The 19,946-nt window shown below is 42.7% G+C and overlaps 1 protein-coding gene across 14 annotated transcripts in view; it reads left to right on the top strand.

Moving 5' to 3' along the window:
- The first annotated feature begins 218 nt into the window (after nt 1-218).
- Nucleotides 219-19,946, top strand: part of TRIQK (triple QxxK/R motif containing) — a 210,396-nt gene continuing 190,668 nt past the window's right edge. The window contains exons 1-3 of one of the 14 annotated variants that reach the window (XM_050941461.1): nt 335-625; nt 1,204-1,256; nt 16,504-16,571. The gene's annotated coding sequence lies outside the window, so the exon portion shown is untranslated. Of the gene's footprint in view, nt 626-700; nt 1,257-16,503; nt 16,572-19,946 lie in introns of those variants that run through there. The other 13 variants (XM_050941448.1, XM_050941453.1, XM_050941455.1 and 10 more) reach the window with 13 other exon arrangements.

The following is a 19,946-nucleotide window of genomic DNA, read 5'->3' as shown; positions in this document are numbered from 1 at the left end:
TGCAAGGTACCTTACACCTAGAGTAAAGTACAAAGCACTGGCCCGCCTAAGTCACCAAGAGGCCACATGTTCCACGGGGCTCGGAACAGGCACCTGCGAAGCCTGAGAGCGCAGCTGCTGGCCCCGGGGGGGGAGGAGCCCCAAGAGCCTCCTCGCTGAGCGCCCAACAGGCCGGATGGGGGCTGGGTTCCCCAAGGGGAGACTGGAGCCCGCACCTCCCATCGAGCTCTGCGGCTGGGCCGTGGACGCTGGAGCCCCCTGCGCCAGGCTGCCTTGGGCGGCGGTGGGCTGGGCTCGCCCGTCGCTGCAGTGGGAGGCCCTGCCCTGAGGAGCCCGCCCAGCAGCGGCAAGAGGAGGCGGAGCTCGCCCGGTCAGCCCAGGAGGTATCGGGCCGCTGCTGACGTTGTTGGGGCGAAGGAAGGAGCGCGCCGGACCAGCCGCAGCCATTGCCACTGCGCTTCCCCCACAGCCGTTACCTCACCCGGCAGACTCGACCCAGAGAGTCCCGCCGCCGTTAGCGGATCATCGCACGAGCGTGGCCAGCGCTATCGGCGGCCCGCCCTCTTCCACTATTGCCTTCTCTTCATTGGTCGAGCAGAATCTCTCATCTCCGCGATTGGTTCAGGTGCGCTGCCAATCTAGGCGAAGTGACGTTACCCGGCTCCCTGCTCGGGGAGGCCATTTTGGTTGCGGGCGGGGAAGGCCCTGGGGGAAATGGTGCCAGTCTGGGGGCGGTGCGTGGAGTGCCCGGAACGGATCGGGCCCAGGCTGCCTGGCGGTTGCAGCGCGTCCACTCGCTCCACTTGCGTCATCTTGACCCCGTGGCCTTCACCTGGCCAGTCTCTGTACACTCGCACCCCGCCCTCACTGCAACTGCCCTGGCAGGGCTCCGGGGCGGCTCAGCCCTGGAGGCAGCAGGTGCGGGCGCTGCCCTGTATGAAGCTGTACCCGCTGCTCGCGGCTCCTCCCGGTCAGGCTCTGGAGCTGTGGCGACTGGGGCCTTGGGAGTGCAGCAGTGGCTGATACTTACAAAGAATTAACTGCCGCTCCTCAAAGGGGCTCGTTGGCAGAGTCTCTTCACCTCCCCAAAACGTGCTAGGCCCTGCGGGGAAGGTTGGGATTGTTCCCAAAGGACACTCCTTGGCAGACTCTGAGGTTGGCATGATCGCGTTTATCTTGAATCAGTACAATTTACCCTCCTAGGAGGACTTGGTTTGTGCCTACGTGGAGCCCTCAGAGATAAAGCACCGCCCCAGGTCAGTATTTTAAACGTGAACACAGGGAAGATGAGGAACAAAGCTCGCTTGTGCAACTGATCGTTCTGCTGGGAGTTACTCTGCATTTCTGGGAAATGGCCATTGTTCCCCTATATCCTTGTTCCTTACCAAATAGTAAATTCTCTTAGCAATTAAATTTATTAATGTGAGCCTGTTCAGTAGAACACAAAGCCACTCAAAGTTAGACTTTAAATCGTCTTAAATAACTTTTGCTGCTGAAAACAGAAAACTTCAAAAAATTAACTTGCTTTAAGGATATAGTGCGTTGAGAAAGGTTGTTTTTATTTAAATGGAGAATACTACTGGAACTGGTAATACATCTCCCAGTGGAAGTAAGTCTGTTTATTTTCATGGAGTTCAGTATTAAATACTACTAGCCATGAACTTCTTGTGATGGGAGCAGCCCTGGTGTCAAATCATGAACTCATTTATCATATTTCATGTATTGTTTTTTAGCTACTCCACAGCTCTGGTTGCAAAACTGATGGTGTCAAATTGTAACTTGAAGCCAGATGTATACCTTTATACAAAATCCTGAGTGAGTTTAGTGCTTATTGAAAATAAGGGACTAATAATATTAACTTGAGCTAGGGTTGTGGCATACATCATGCCTCTGACAGATTATTTATATTCAGAACTGAAGCTTTTCGTCTTTCATTTTGGAGCTTCTCAAGCACAGTTAGCTTTGTGATATGGATAAGAAAGAGCGAGACAAAGGAATTTTGATCCAAGGCAGGATTTGAACACATGTCCCTACAAGGCCTATGTACTATTCTGCAATACCACAAAGCCTTTTGACGCCATAATTATATTGTGGATTGGCTTGTAGGATTTACTATTTTTGAATAGCATGCAATGTTGTAGCTGTGTTGGTCCCAGGATATAGGAGAAACAAGGTGGGTGAGGAAATATTTTTTTATTGGACCAACTTCTGTTGATGAGAGAGACAAGCTTTCAAACTTACACTGAACTTGTCTCTCTCACCAACAGAAGTTGGTCCAATAAAAGATATTATTTCACTCATTTTGTCTGTTTTCTTTCACAACGTTATGCTGCAGATCTGCTATGCTTTTTTTTTTGCTTTTGAACCTCAATTCTTGGCACCTTAAATTTATTTAAAAGCAAAACTTTAAAAATAAACTAGACAAATAGTATTTTCTCTTTTACCTCCCTCCCCCCCAATTTACACTAAATTGTAGTTAAAATCATCCCTTTTCCTCCGAAAAGGAATTGGGAAGCTTTTTGGTGGTTTGTCTGGGATAGCTTTCCGTAGTAACTGGTCAAAAATATTTTACTCTGCAACAGAAGTTCCTAATTACAGAGGATATGCTTTGTATAATAGGATATTTTGCAGTGCCTTTATGAACTATCCTTGAAATTAGGATGGTGAATGTTACAAAGAGTATTTCTAGGGAAAGGATGATTATAATGGCGAGTACCGTAGTGGACAGCCCTGGTTCCCTATTATATCATGGATAAAGTATTATCTGAATGAGTCATATAAAGAAAGTGGCATGCAAATAGTATATGTCTCATCCACCCTGGCTATCTCCGCTTCCCTTGTCCTCCAAACCCTCCCCAACAACCAACACAACAAAATAACCAACATACTTATACACCACAGTACATACGTACTTCTGAGAAACAAGACTGTGTTTTCTGTTGTGAAACTACAGAAATGTATGTGTTCTGGCACAATCCCTGTCTGAAAATGTTATGGGTATTCTCTTGTAAATAATGTTTCATTTGCTAACAGGTTCCCTTTTTTACTAAATAAAAAAAAAAAAAATGAAGAGAATTACATGAAGCATATACAACTGATTATTTTTTTAAATAAAAAATCAAGTGCTTTTCAATGCTATGGATACCTTCATTTAAAATGAAGTCTACAATGATTAAATATTAAAATGATCAATGCATTAAATTACTATAAAAACTTTTCAGGAGATTATTACAAAGATTAACTTTTTTAATGTTTTAATACCTCCACACTTTATCAGTCACAGACACTGAAACTGTTTTCGCGTCACCATACTGATGATCTCATATATCATTGCAGTATTATGCACTAACTGTATAAACAGCATGGTAATGTTGGTAGAGAAGATGAAGAAACACAATTCATGTTATTGCTCTTTAATATGCAGTTTTGTTGTTGAAATATTCTTTGACATGTGATTGAGTGAATAGTTATTTTTCTAATGCTGAAGATGAGACAGAAACCCAATCCAAGGAATGAAATTAAATGTCATTTGCCATTCATAAAGGAACTTTGTTTCATGTAATGACAAACCTAGGTGGTCTGTGGCAAAGGTTGAAAGAAGAAGAAAAAGCCCTAGCATGTGTTTTCTTAGGAAGGACCCACATGAATGCAGCCTTAGTGTCCTAAAATTATCTGCAACTGCCTATGATTAGAGATACATTTTTACTCTTTCAGTTTGAATTATGTTTGCAGGTCATGAGAAAATGTCATGGCACCCCAGGTGCTTTTGTTTCACTAGCTGTGTGTAGCCCTACCACTATAATTCAGATGATTGACTAAACATTTACCCCAGGCATTCTTAAAATGAAAGATGCTAATTTCTTTGTTTTACATTTCTTCTGGATTTCCTTAAGCAGTAGGTTTAGTAGTATTTTTCTTTATTTCACCTAGCTAACCATCTATTCCAGTTGTACTATGCAACTTTATTTTGTGTAGCTTATATATCCCAGGACTCTTTGCAGAGCTAAATGCAGAACAGTATGTGAATAAATTATTATTTGAGTGTCAACACTGTGCTTGGTGCTATACAAAACAAAGAAGACATGATCTCTGCTGTATTGTGCTTGCAGTCTCAAACACAGAACAGTGATAGTATTATTCATTCATCACCATGCAGCCTCTAAGTCCAATAAAAGAAGTAAAGAGGAATATGGAGGCATAGTGAGAAAAGAAGTGATAAAATTAGATTAGAAAATAGGTGAAGAGCTGGCAAATTGAATAGATACAGAAAGATTGCTCCAGATGGCAGAAACTACAGCAGAGAAAGTTCTTGCACCAAAAGTGAAAAGTTTGAGAGAATGGACAGAGCAAAGGTGGATGCTAGATGAATGTGGAGAATGACAGTGGGAAGAGGAGGTCCAAAAGCTAGACCGGAGAGGACAATATCGTAAACAAGGAAGACGTTGTTATTCATATAGGCCAATTTATGAGCTGTAGGGAGTGCTGTCTGTGGGTTAGTGCCTTCTAACTAATGGGAAAAACGTGGTGTAATTCCATTGAAATATATTTAAAAAAGCTTTTACATTTTGAATTATCCAAACATTACTCTCTTAGTTCAATTTTTAATATAGTAGAAATACTGATCAGATGGAAAGTGTAAAAAAAAAAATAAAAAAATCCAAGTTTCAATCATTATTTTCTTTCGGGTTGTGCTATTTGGTATAAATAAGGAAAAAAAGATACTGGGCCCATGATAATTGCTTCTCATAGTTAACTTCCTGTATTGATTAGTCTCATTGACTTCACTCTATCTCCACTACAATTTCAAGTGATTTTGTTATCCTTCATTTCCTGTTTCAAATACTGTTTGTTTTAAAACCGCTGCTGCAGTTCTCTGTCCAGTATTTCACATATCTACAGCTCTGTTCAAATCTCACCTTAAAGTGCAACTCTACTCTGAAGAGTGACTATGTAACAACAGTACCTACTTAGAAAACAGAGCTGTTCCTTTCATGTAGTATGTATGACAGAAATTGGAAATCATATGCCCAACAGGAAGATTTAATTTTCTGATTTTTGACATAAATTCATTATAGGTTGAATTGCTACTGCCATCTGTCGTTAAGGTTGCCTGACTCTTCCCATTGACAAACCCTGTTTTCAGTTGCTTATAACTTTGCTAAACTTTACTTATTTGGACTGAAATTTCCTGCTTTAGGCTGGTGTGTGTGTGTGTGTGTGTGTTGATGAGAACCTCCAATGCCTCCATGCTTTGAACCCCACTGGCAAAGTGTGTGTCTCAGCCCCCCTAGTTGCTGGTCTACATAGAGACTGACAATTTACTACTGCTGTTGGTTACGCTGTTCAAGAGTTAGAAGTGTGTACTGGATCTAAAAGTTCCAGCCCTGCTGATGAGCCATGAATATGATGCCACTGATGTATGAATATGATGCCACTGATCGAATTCCTGTTTTTGAAGTTTGCTTCTTTAAAAACTTAGGAAACTACACCCAAAAAGCTGCATTAAAAGAATGTTAAGGTTGCAAAGTCAAGCACTCACAAAATTAGTAAATGCCAGATTTAAGTTTAGTCTCCTTGTGAGTACGCATTATGATTTATGTTTTAATTATATGATCACGTACTATTTTTTCCACAGGACCCCAACTTATTCAGTGTTACAGGATGTGCCATGCTCTGGGATGAATCAAATTTGTATAATGAAGGAGGCTGTTATTTGTGGGACATCTTCTGCATGTGTGGCAAAAAATGGAAGTTGTGTAGTGAATGAGGCAGGGATTTCAGGAAGAGAAAGATTGAACACATGCTTAATTGAAGGTTAAATGTTGCGCTGGAGAATTGGATTTGTCCCTGCCTCTACCATAGAATTCCAGTATTTTGCCAGGCAAATCTCAAACCAGACATTTCACAGGTGGCTTCTAACTGTGTTGTTCATTTTCTGGGTGCTTGGGAATCTGATTTGCAGAACTGTTGAGCACTTGCAACTATAACTGAAGTAATTGGATATTGTGCTTTAAACATGTAAATGCTAACTGTTCTCAAAAGTCAGGCCGTAGGTGTCTCAAATTGGGCAACCAAAATTAGTTAATACTTCTGACCTTAATCTCTTTATACCTCAGATCTCCATCTGTAAAATGGGAATAATACCTTTATATCACAGGGGTGTCATGAAAATCAATTAATGTTTGTGGAGCACTCAGATATTGAGTAATAAGCACCAGATAAAACCCCATCACAAAATTAATATTGCTGCCTTCAGAGCAGGGTTTGAATAGTGTGCAGTAAATAACTTAGATGTCACACAGAAGAGCAAACAAAATATTGAATTGCTGCTTATTCAGCAAACACCATCCATTTTGCGTACTGCATGAAGAAAGGGTCCTGTGGAAAAAAATAGTGTGTGATCATGTAATTAAAGACTCTAGTGTAGGGTATAAGGTAGTATTCCTGTAATTAATTGGTGACCCCTCTAGTGGTGCTCACTGTGTTTTGTGTTGTAAAAATCGTGTGAATCGTATATTCAGGGCTTTGGAGCTGTGCTTCGGCTCCACTCCAGCTCCAGGCAAAAACCTGCAGCTCCACTGCTCCGGAGCTGCTCCACGCTCTGCTCCAAAGCCCTGTTTATATTAAGTAAAAACATTACTTGTGATCCAGCTGCATCCCTGTGGTTTCTTCATATTGACAAGGGAGTGTCTTAAAAGACATACAGTACCTAAAAATTTTGTTGAAGGCCCCTTATCCTGCAAAACTGTGTGCCCGTGCTTAACTTATGTACTGAGTAGTTCCATTGGCTTCAGTAGCTTAGAGTGAGAATAGGATACTATGATGAGTAAGAACATCTTACTTCTACTAAAGTCAATTTAAAGACAATTTCACTTGAAACTGCATTGATAGACTTTAGTTACCCAGATGAGTTTTTGTTTATCTTTGGAGCATCAAGGTAGTATGGCTGCAGACATGATCACGCAACATAGATTTATAATACAAAGGAACTGCACTTAACAGTTTTGATTATTTATGTTGAGGTAGCACCCAAAGATCCCAATAAGGAAGCAAGTCAGTATATAACCTGTAGGAAGATCAATCCCTGCTTCAAAGAGACGAGACAAAAAGACAAAGTAGGGAAAAGGATAAAACATGAAAGCAAAACGGACAGGGGGATGGCAGGTAAACGTCATGTTAGTCCGATGTCTTTTAAAAAAAACACATTTGTTAATATGTTCTTATTCATGTTCCAGAAGCTCTGGGCCAGATCCTGATGTAATGTGGTTTATTTCAATTGAAATCAGTACTGCTCTGTGAATTTTGACTAGATATTCAACTATACTGACTTACACCAAATGAGAACCTGCCTTCTAGAGAGTGGGTTTTGGTTGTAGTGCTGTGCTTGGACTAAAGTGGGGAAGAGGGGAGAGAGGCATAATAAGGGAGTGGGTAAAGAGGGAGGAAGATAGAATGGGAAAAGAAGTGGGTGAGGGGTAGGAGGAGGAGATTAAGATGCATAATAGGCAGGAAGAGTAAGGCTGGGCAGATGGAGGTTTGCACAGCTAAGAGGGGGTGGAATGAAGAGGGTGTCAAGAGCTTATGGCAACTGAGGGGCAAAAAAGACCTCTCAAGATTCAGAGTAGAGAGAATTACAAAGTCAGTGAACTGTAAAGCCTCTTTTGGGAGGCTACACTTAGAATTTGTTGGCTGGAAGGCCCTTATTTACTGTCGCTGCCTTCAGTTGCTGCTTTTGGGAGGGGGCCTGAGGGTCTTGGAATGTCCATATTCTACCTCTATGAGCTTGTTATGCCTTTTGGTGTGGTTCCCAATTGAGCAGGATGAGAAGGCTGCCAGACTGGTAATTTTTTTCTAATGCTGTAGAGGCACATGTATAGCAGGTCTCCTTATATTGTGTGTGAATGTGTAATGGAAGATGGTGCAATAATATGTATGTACACGCTCTAACTTTTGTTTGATTAAAATCTGAGGGTCAGATCCTTGACTGGTGTGAATTGGTGTGACTTCAACAGAGCTACTCAGATTTTCACCATCTGAGGATCTGGCCCTCAGTTTTAATTGTGTATTCATATGGGTTTTTTTTTTTTTGCATATACTGTTCAAATATAACTATTTATGAACATTATAAACATCTTTCTGTAATTTGCAGAGGGAAAAGTGAACACTGCATCCCCCAACTACTGTAATTAACTTACTTGTCACCTCTTTATTGACAAAGATAGGACATGATTTGATATCTAATTAGGAAAGCAATGCAGAAAACCACCAGACCAGATAGGTATAGGAATATCTGGAAAATCAATGTATAGCCATTAGTTAGAGATAAAAATTTAATTTAAATTGGAAGTAGCTTTTTTTTAAAAAAAGTATTCCATGAGATTAAATAATATTAGTAAACTCTTAAAGTAACAAAGCATAATAACTTCATACAAAAGGTCCTAGTGCACTTGCTAATATCCTTTATGGCTTTAATAGAATAGATCTGAAATGATTTACAAAGCAAAGCTGTTGGATGAATTCTTCCAGTTCTACATGTAAAGAGAGCCTGTTTGTCTTTCTGTGAGTTTATATATATCCATGGAAATTATGATCTAAATGTGGGTAGAGTACTAAAACATAACCATATATGCAGAACAAAATAATGGAGTCAAGAATTCAGAGCACTTGCATTCTGCCATTTACTGTACACAGAAAACGTGTATTGTACAGACTGTTAAATTCTATGTCTTGACCATAGAAGGACTGTATAGAATTTGCACCATTTCCCTAAGTAATTTTCAAGGCTAGGGAACAGTATGTTTCTGTACTCATACAGGAAAGAACTCAGTGTATCCACAGTCTGCAGCAAATCTATCAGTCTGTTGTCAAGAGCTCAGACACCAGCACTGCCATGAAGTAGTTGGTAGCTAGAAGAACATTCTGTGTATTGACATACTGGTACAAATGAGCTCACTACTTTGCTTCATGATTCTTCAAAAAAATTAGACTGTCATTTGCATTTTACCTGTTCAGCCACTCCCTGAGCACCTGACTAATGACTTTTTCTTCCCCTCCTTCCTCCCATTCTTTGTTAGTTCCTCACAGTCCTCTGTTTTAGCCTCTTTGTCTCTGAAGAACCTCATGCCATTGTGTAGCTTTAACTCCTGCTATATGTTGGTAATTCACAGGTCTATTTCTTCACTTGTGACTTCCCCTCTAAGAAAATTTGCATCTCCGTGTTCCTCTCCAACACCTGGATTTTTCATGATAAACTCGCGCTCAATGTTGGCAACAATGGAATGTCTCTTTCCTTCTATTACACTTATAATACCAACATTCTCCCTGACTCTCAGATTCAAAATGACTTGGTCATTATAAAACTATTACCCATGTAAATTCTGTCACTAAATCCTGCTGTTCATTTTTATATAGCAGGTGAAAAGTCAATCATTACCTCTTGTTCCTACTGCCAAAATCCTTAACAAGCCTTGATTTTATTTTGCCTTATCTGTGGCAGTCTCCTTCTTTCTGGTTTTCTTGACTAGCCTTGCCTCTTTCAATCCATCCGATATGTTCCCCAAATCCTACCCAATGCTCCATTCTTATCAGTCCCTTTCAGATAATTTCACCAATGCCATTTCCTTCTATATAAAATTTACTCTCCTTGTCGTTGCCTTTAAGTTCCTGTACAATTTAACTTGTGCATATCTCTGCTTACATCTCTTTTCTCTCTATGTGCTGTTCTGGGTTTGATACCATGCCCCTCACTGTGGTATTTGAGTGCTTTCCGAGGATAAATTAAACAAACTGGTTATCATCTGTCATGAGGTTCCATTTGCAATCTTCTCCACAGAGAGAAATTTTCCAGTAGTGAATTTTTGCTTTTGTTTCTATACAGTTGGAATATTATCTGGTGCTGTGTATGAAGGCAGAGTAGAATAAGCGTGACGTGCAATTGGACTGGAAAATAGTGAGTCTTGAGGCAGTTTCTGCCATTATGAGCTCCACAATCTTGGACCAGCCTCTGAGAAGTCTCTTTGGGGATGTCTACACTGCCCTGCAGTTTGGACTATGAGAGTGTGACTAGCGGTGTGCACCAAAGTGCTGCTCTGTAACTCCTCTGTGTGTGGATGCTGAAGGTGTGAACTAAAAGTTTCCTACTTCACATTTATGTAATCCCCTTAAAAAGAATGATCTTAATGTGACCTAAGAACCTTTCAGTTTGCACCCACAGCATCAACACAAGGGAGTTACAGTGTTGCACTTAGAAGCACAGTGATATTCACCCCCTCACACCCTATAGTCTGAACTGTGGGACAGTGTAGATGTGCCCTTAGTTTCTTATAAGGATGTCCTTCACTCTTGCAGTAGACTGGGGTGGGCAAACTACGGCCCACGGGCCAGATCCGGCCCCTCAGGGCTTTGGATCCAGCCCATGGGATTTCCCACCATGGGCCCCGTGCTGCTCTCAGAAGTGGCCGTCACCACTTCCCTGCAGCTCCCAGAGCTCTGTGCGTTGCCCCTGCCTCCAGGCACTGCCCCCCGCAGCTCCAATTGGCTGGGAACGGGGAACTTCGGAGGCTTTGGGGGAGGTACTTGGAGGTGCGGCAAGGGCAGCGCACGTGGAGCCCTCCACCCCTCCTCCCCCAGGGGCCGCAGCACTTCCTGGAGCTGCACAGGGCCGGGGACAGGGCAGGCATGCAGGGAGCCTACCCTAGCCCCGGTGCATGCCGCTGCCACCCCGGAGCTGCTTTAGATAAGCAGTGCCAGGCCAGAGCCCGAACCTGTCCTGCACCCCGCCCCGCAGCTCCCTGCCCTAAGCCCCCTGCCTGCATTGTGCTCCCCTCCTGCACCTCAACTCCCTGCCCTGAGCCCCCTCGTACACCCCGGATCCCTCCTGCACCCCAACCCCCTGCCCTGAGCTCCCTGCTGCACCCTGTGCACCCCAACCCCCTGCCCTGAGCCCTCTGCCACACCCACGCCCCTCCTGCACCCAACCCCCCTGCTCTGAGCCCCTGCTGCACCCCAACCCCCTGCCCTGAGCCCCCTCATACAGCCCGCATCCCTCCTCTGCCCCAATCCCTTGCCCTGAGCCCCTTCCGGCACACTGCACCTGCTCCCACACTCGCTCCTGTACCCCTGCCTTGGCCCTGCATACAATTTTCCCGCCTAGATGTGGCCCTTGGCCCGAAAAGTTTGCCCACCCTGCCTTATAGTCTAAAAAGAAAAAGGATGGAAACATTATTTGTCCCCTTTCACAGACGGGAAACTGAAGGAGTTCCTCATCTGTACAGTGGGGATAATAGTACAGAACATAAGAACGGCCGTACCAGGTCAGACCAAAGGTCCATCTAGCCCAGTATCTGTCTACTGACAGTGGCCAATGCCAGGTGCCCCAGAGGGAGTGAACCTAACAGGCAATGATCAAGTGATCTTTGAGTAATCATGAGAGCAGGGGACTGGACTCGATGACCTTTCCAGGTCCCTTTCAGTCCTAGAGTCTGTGAATCTCTCTCCTGCCATCCATCTCCATCCTCTGACAAACAGAGGCTAGGGACACCATTCCTTACCCATCTTGGCTAATAGCCATTTATGGATTTAACCACCATGAGTTTATCCAGTTCTCTTTTAAATTCTGTTATAGTCCTAGTCTTCACAACCTCCTCAGGTAAGGAGTTCCATAATTTGACTGTGCACTGCGTGAAGAAGAACTTCCTTTTATTTGTTTTAAACCTGCTGCCTATTAAGATAGTACTTGCCTACCTCACAGGCTGTGGGGAAAATCCACACCCCTGAGCGATGCAGTTATATTGGCCTAATGCCTGGTGTAGACAGCACTATGTCTCATAGACTCATAGACTTTAAGGTCAGAAGGGACCATTATGATCATCTAGTCTGACCTCCTGCACAATGAAATGTCGACGGGAGGCTTCTCCCCATCATGGAGGGGGATTAATGGCATTAGTGGGAGAAGCTCTCCTGTTGGCATAGTGATGTCTTCACTGAAGCTCTTGGCGTTTTCAGTGTAGACATAGCTGAAGTAACGTGTCCAGAGTGACACACTTGATTACATTTAATATTGCTAGTAACTCGAGTGTCACTGAGCAACATGGGAGATCTGTGGTTATTAGGGGGATCCTGAACTTTTGCATTTCCTGCCATCTGAGTGGTTGCCATTGTAACTTTAATGTTATATTAATAAGATTGATGTCAACTTTTTATTTAATAGAATGATAGAAATGTACGACTGAAAGACACCTCGTCAGGTCATCTAGTCCAGACCCCTGTGCTGAGGCAGGACTAAGTATTATCTCGACCAGAGGCCTGACCTGGTGCTCTGTGCTACGCGGTGGCATAGCTGGCTCCAGCTGAGTGGCACAGCTGCCTGTCCTGGTGTTCTGGGTAGTGTGGCTGTAGCGCCGCCCGCCACCGGTGCTCCAGGCAGCGCGGTAAATAGGCGAGGGGGTTGGATAGAGGGCAGGGGAGTTTGGGGTGGTGGTCACGGAGTGGGGGTCTGCATAGGGGTCAAGGAACAGGGGAGTTGAATGGGGGCAAGGGTTCCAGGGGAGCAGTCAGGAAGGAGATGGGGGGTTGGATGGGGCAGCAGGGGTTTTTAGGGTGATCAGGGAGAAGGGGTGGTTGGATGGAGCAGGGGTCCCAGGGGGTAGTCAAGAATGAGAGGAGGGGTTGGATGGGGCGGTGGGGGGAAGTCAGGGGTGGGGAGTCTGGGGATGGTCCGGGGAGAGGGAATGGGGGGGAAGTGGATGGAGCAGGAATCCCAGGGAGGATGTCAGGGGGGCAAGAAGCAGGGGGCTCAGATAAGGGGCAGGGGCTGGGTCACGCCTGACTGTTTGGGGAGGCACAGCCTCCGCTAACCGGCCCGCCATACAATTTCGGAAACCTGATGTCCTCAGGCCAAAAGGTTGCCCGCCCCTGAAGTAGACAGTTCTGTTGTCGCCAGGAAGCAAAGTTGTTGATTGTTGTTGAGATCCTGGAGTATGAAGTGATCTTTAAGATATCCCTGGCCCAGCCCTTTTACACCTTAACACAAAGGACTAAGGCCTTGAACTTGATGCCTTGTTCTCTGGGACGTTAGTTGGTTTTTTGGTTTCTTTTCTGTTTTCTTTGCAAAGAATAATGTTGGGAGGCATTTCCGCCTTTAGCCTGAACACCTTTTTTGTGTTTCTGAGCAGACATAGTTTCATTTTAGACATTTCCACTGTAGTATGTTAGTATCAATTTTCATTAACACAGCCTGTATGAAAGCCCATCAGAGTAGTAAAAGGTCTCAGCAAAGGTGTGGGGGGAGGGCAGGGGGAGCGGGGTAGCCTTACACACTCATAATCCTGCAATAAAATGGAAACAATTGTAATTAAAGTCCTACACAAAATTGATATCGCTTTCCTCTGGTCTTCAAGCCTGCTTACAGGGTAATAGGACGTCAGGTATAGTAGTGGTGGAACAAAATGATAGTACTAGGAAGAGAGTAGCCTTTGTTAGATTTCTGATATTGGTATTGTATTTTATCTGCTCATTTATTTGCTCTGATGCAAGCTGGCTTAGATTTTTGTTATTGAATGCCCTGGTATTCTTTGTTTTATGTAGAAACTACAAGGAAATAATTCGGACACTGTATCCCTCAGCCATTCCCAGTAAAATCTTATGGTACTATTGAAGCACATGTTCTCCTTTTGACTCCAGCCAAGGGTGTATATTAACTCCTAATGCTTAGAGCAGGGGTAGGCAACCTATGGCACGTGTGCGAAGGCAGCATGCGAGCCGATTTTCAGTGGCACTCACACTGCCCAGGTCCTGGCCACCAGTCTGAGATGCTCTGCATTTTAATTTAATTTTAAATGAAGCTTCTTAAACATTTTAAAAACCTTATTTACTTTACATACAACAATAGTTTAGTTATATATTATAGACTTATAGAAAGAGACTTTCTAAAAACATTAAAATGTATTACTGGCACGCGAAACCTTAAATTAGAGTGAATAAATGAAGACTCAGCACACCACTTCTGAAAGGTTGCTGACCCCTGACTTAGAGACATGCACTCAGGATATTAAAGTGGACTATTTTATTTTGGGCTATGGCTTCTTAGTAGATCTTCCTGTCCCTATAGCAACTCATTAAATGCTCTCATTGTAGAGACGGAAGGTTTCTCTTTGGCAGATGTCCTAACTTTCCCATTGCTAACTGGTCTGAGGTCCAGATATCAAATACAGAACTGCGTTATTTGGTCATGACTAGGGTCCTACCAAATTCACGGCTGTGAAAAACGCATCACAGATGGTGAAATCTGATCTCTCCCTGTGAAATCTGGTCTTTTGTATGCTTTTACCCTGTATCCTACAGATTTAATGGGGGAGACCAATGTTTCACAAATTGGTGGTCCTGACTAAAAAGGGAGTTGCAGGGGTGTCGCAAGCTTATTTTAGTGGGGTCACGGCACTGCCACCATTCTGCACTGCTTTCAGAGCTGGGCAGCCAGAGAGTGGCAGCTGTTGGCCAGGTGCCCAGCTCTGAAGGCAGTGCCCTGCCATCAGCAGTACAGAAGTAAGGATGGCAGTACCATACTATGCAATCCTTACTTCTGCACTGCTGCTGGCGTCAGTTCTGCCAGCAGCCGCTGCTGTCCAGCTTCCCAGCTCTGAAGGCAGCACTGCCGCTAGCAACAGCGCAGAAATAAGAGTAGCAGTAGCGCAACCCCCCTTACAATAACCTTGTGGCTACTCCACAACTCCTTTTTGGGTCAGGATCCCTACAGTTACAACACCATGAAATTTCAGATTTAAATAGCTGAAATCCATGAAATTTATGATTTTTAAAATCCTATGACTGTGAAATTGACCAATATATACCATGAATTTGGTAGGACCCTAGTCATGACCCTAGCTATTATGCCTACAGCGTATTCTAATATATTTTAATTATTATAGCATTGCCTAAAATGTTGGTGGAAGTTGGATATATAGCTGGGGAGGTAATACTTGGTCATGGTTTTAAAAACAGAGTTAGGCAGCCCTTAATCCAGTTTGGAGATAGTCATGTTATACCAAATTTAGCTAAGATTTTCCTAGCTACAACTGTAAAATGTTTGGAGTCTTGTCACTTAGATCCATGCCACAGCCATGGCATGGGGGAGTCCCTAGAGGGTGTACAACTAGGATAGGTAACTGGTATGCTGCACCTCCTGCTTTTTGACCTATTCAAAAATATAAGAAATACCTAGCATGACAGTTGAAACTAACAGCGTTAAAGTTTAGCAATGTCTAGACCAGTAGGCTGATAATAAGTGCATGCACAGCTGCAATGCAGGATATAAGCAAAACGCCTCCATAATGCCACCTTTTGCTGCTGCTGAACAAATGCAGTTGAAATTGTGCAGCACAAAATGGTGAAAACCTGCAGCACTAAAGTGAGGCCAGGGCTTTTGTTGTTATAAAGTAAGCAGGCTGCTACTTTTTCTGCTACTTACCAGCATTTGTACCTTCAGAGGACCATTGCTCCATACAAAAGATTTGATATGATATGTAAATTTTGATATGTAACTTCAATTGAATTATTCTGGGATTGTGACTGGTTCTTTGAGTGGAGGACCTAAGATCAGCTGAACCTTTTAATTTTACATCTGAGAGGAGAATCTAGTAGATTTACAACTTCATTTCTCATAGCCAAAATTAAAGAAAAATTTACAGAAGAATGTTGTTTTGTCCTAAATAAATAAAATATATGGAGATATACCTATCTCATAGAACTGGAAGAGACCCTGAAAGGTCGAGTCGAGCCCCCTGCCTTCACTAGCAGGACCAAGTACTGATTTTGCCTCAGATCCTTAAGTCGCCCCCTGGGTTTAGCAGGCCAATGCTCAAACCACTGAGCTATCCCTCCCTTCCTCCCCTGGATGTGTATATTCATTTTGTCATCTTATCTCTGTTTGAGAACATTAAGGGTATATCTACACAGCAACTAGACTCTTGCAGCTGGCCTGTGCCTTCAGGCTCTTGGGGCTTGGGTTGTTTCATTGCTGAGTAGTCTTCCGGGGTTGGGCTGGAGCCTGAGCTTTGGAATCCTGCAAGTAGACCCTGCCTAATTGCTGTATTGATATACCATAACAGGTTATGGTGGTTTTAATCAGTTTTTTTTTAAATCCAAATTAAAACTATTCATGCACTTATTATTTCTTTTACTCTGACTAAAATATTTGTATATGCTAATTCACTGTCCTGAATACCGAATACAACATGAGGAGCAACAAAGGATCATGAAACTTTTTTCATTCTTAAATCAGTTTATTTAATATTTATTGAGTTATGGTAGTTTCAGGAGAGGGGAAAAAACATTCATTCTGAACATAGGATGGAAAGATTATCTTTTAAATCCATTCAAAGACTAGTTTTCAAAATGGAGCTAATAATTCAGTTTTGCTGAAGTGTTACAATTATCTCCAAGTGTGTTGAAATATTATTTGCTGCTGTCCTTTGTAACTTGCTTTCAGCTTTTACCTGTTTTTTCTAGGTGCCAAGTGAGACAGAGGTTAAAGAATATCAAAATAGGAAAGGCTGAAGAAAATCAAAATAGGAAAGGTTGGTCACCAGTTTTGTTAATCATTATGACAGATAGTGGTGGTGATGTGACATTTCGTCATACTGTGGTGATAGGATTCACCAAAGAAACAAATTTGTCTCACTTCTAGCTTTTGGGTGGTGGCTTTATTTATTTTGGTATTTTCTCCAGGACTCCCAGCCTCCAATTTATGGTGGGCTGCCAGGGTGTGCAGGTCCAGTTACTGAGATCCTCACTTCTCCTTCCACTAACCTGGACGATCACTACATTAAAATGAAGTTAAGATTGAGAATATGTATCAGTAATTCAGGATCAGTTTGTTACAGGGAAATTGTAACTATCCCCAAATCAAACATTCTAAATGCAGGAAATTCAGAATGAAGTTTACACTTAAATCCTTTAAAGTTTGCACGCACGCATACTAAACTTTGACCAGTTGGGACGCTAGAATAGGAAAAATTGGGTGGGTGGTCGGGGGAATGTGCTGTACTTCCCTAAGCCTGGGAAAGGGAGAAGACAGGAGTTATCTTGTGCTACCCCTTAGTTAATACTTGAGCAGAGCAAAATAACATTTTTGATACCATGGAATAAGATACCAATGAAATAACATGATTCTCTATTTAATACATGAATTGTAAAATATAAAGTTATTATAAGTAGAGTGTTTAGAAGAATGTAGTTAATTTTGAAATTTGAGATGTACGACCTATATAGCATAGTAATTTTAATTTAAATGATTCCCTAGCTCATCAAAGGAAATAAAGGTGAAGGTGTGGATGTTAAGGATCAAAGAGGGAATGAAAGTGCCTATATTCAGCCATACTGCAGACTGTTTGCGCTTGATATCTTGAATCACCGAGGCAGAACAAATAGTTGATTCTAGTAATTCCTCTTGACTCAATAAGCTTTTAACTTGCACAGTAAAAGGTGCATGCTTTATTTTCATGTTGTATGAGTGACAAATGCCTTTGCTCTCCTTATCTACCCTCACATCACAATCAGCATAGTCCAGCATCTGCATTTGCTTTTAATGCTGCTTGTATATACCAAATACTGTACACAATAGGTCACGTTACTTAAAAAAAAAAGTTAGCATTGAATATCACATGTAGTCATATATATCATATAATTTTTCTTCCAGAGAGAAACCCTCACCAGTTCTTCATTTTTGTATTGTGTGATGATGAAAACCATATATAATATTATCTGATTTATATACTTTAATGGAACATTATATAATTTAAGGTAAATTTAAAATAAAGATCTTGAAAACAAGTAATATTAATATGTTAACCATGTTGTCTTCATTTGTTGGCATTCTTTCCATCTTTCAGTACTGAGAGATGCTTCTGATTTTTATTCAAGTAGATAATCACTCCTCTAGAATAGGTATAAAGACACTGTTTTGTTTGTAGTTTGTACATCGACAAGGCTAACTGCCACGCAATGGGAGGCATTAAAACCTTCTGCAGTATATTTGCCTGAGAGGGTTTTCTTCTTTTAGTGTCAGAAGGGTAGAGATTCTTTTTGATTGCAGACAATCTGTATTTTTAAGTGAATATAGTGTATTACATTAAACAGAAGTCTGAATTTTTAAGATATAAGATAGCTTATATTGAGAGCCCCAGCAGAACATACACTGAGAGCCCGGTAAGAAAAAGAACGTTACTGTTGCTTTCTCTATCATATCAGACTTAGGCCTGCATGCAGCAAAGCATTTGATACATACTTAATTTGGGTAATCCTACTAACGGCAGTGGGACTACTGACATGCTTAAATTAAACATATGTTGAAGTTCTTTGCTGGATCTGGGGTATGTGTCTGACAGTAACAAGCACTGGAACTTTATTCATGTAAACTCAAATTCAAATATTTATCCATATAAAGGAGATGGGGTAGACTCCTCTTTTGTGTGATTGCAGAGTCCATATTTTATTAGCTGTATAAAATGAATTACTATGAAAAAGGCATTGTAATATGCTACAATCAGTACATTAATGAAACATACATATATATGTACATACACAAGTATAGATAGATGTATGATATATTATATAATATACTATTGCACATGGAACAGATACTTCCTTTCTACATGGTCTTCCTCCATGAGTAGCTATTTCCCCACACCTAAAAATGGTTATCTTTTCTAGTGAAGGCTTTAATATTTTCACAGTCTTGAATCTTAAAATTTTGTTCAGATGAAAGTCCATCTTTACATCAAAATCTATGTAAATTCCAGAAAAAACAAAGCTCAATGAGGCCTTGATGTGGGTTGCAGCTCCCAACTGCTATTAAATGGATGCACAGGGGCTCTTTGGGGGGTTCTGGGTTCAGGAGGAATGGGATTCTGCAGGGCGATCCAGGTGAAGGTGGTTGAGGCTCAGCGGTGGGAGTCTAGATGTGGGAGGATAGGACTTGGCAGAGAGGGTCTGGGTTTTGGGGGAATGGGCCTTGATGGAGTGGGGGTCTGGGTGCAGCTGGTTGGGGCTCAGTGGGGTGAGGGTCCAGGTGTGGGAGGCTCATCAAGGTGGTCTGGGTGCAGGGGGGTGGGACTCATCCAGTTGGGAGTTTGATTGCCAGGGCTCAGCGGGGGATGATCTGAGTGGAGAGGCAGGGGTCCGCATGCAGGGAGGAGCATCTAGGTGGGGTGGGGGGGGCATCTGTGTGCATGGTGTTGGGGCTTGGCCAGGGGGGTCTGGGTATGGGGAGGGTCCGGATGCACAGGGTTTGAGCAGATGGGGGAGCAGCTCCCTGTATAGTGACCCTCCCCCCTGCGGCTGAGGAGCGATGTGGGCAGGAAATTGCAGGGGGTGTGTGTGTGCAGAGCTTCCTATAGCTGGGGGAGATTTCTGGGAGTGGGTCTGACCTGGCCCTGGTCTCTCCTGGCAGGGGATGACAAAATCCTGTCCTTCCCCACCCCAAGCCCAGCTGGGACTAGCAGCTGAGCCCGGGTAGGAGCCACCAGCAGGAGCATCCCCAGCCCCTCCTTCCACGGTGATTTATCTCTCTACCGGCTGCTCCGGGTGGACAAAATGATGTGGCTGCGCAGCTGGGGAGGGGCATGTGACCGCTCCTGCAGCTTTCCTTTGCTTCTCCCATTAGAAGTAATTTTTCTGTGCTGGATGTGAATTCTGAATACACACAGTGGCGCAGAATTCCCTCTGGAGTGACAACTTCTGTGGGAGTGGAAACAAGCCATTTATTTTTGTACAGATGTCCCCTTTTTTATCAAATTTGAACATCTTGATTTAAATCCTGTCAGGATTGTGTTTTAATTAAAATCATATTTTTCTCACATGATCAAAATCAATCATATTTTTAATCCTTGTCTTTAGTATTAAGTGCCTAATAAATATTTTAAACTCTTTGTGAAGAATCAAAACAAAAATAT

This window comes from Gopherus flavomarginatus, chromosome 2 (genome assembly GCF_025201925.1).
Source record: "Gopherus flavomarginatus isolate rGopFla2 chromosome 2, rGopFla2.mat.asm, whole genome shotgun sequence".
Classification (NCBI taxonomy): Eukaryota; Metazoa; Chordata; order Testudines; family Testudinidae; genus Gopherus; species Gopherus flavomarginatus.
Note: the sequence above shows the minus strand (reverse complement) of the source record. Positions and strands in the feature narration are given on the sequence as shown.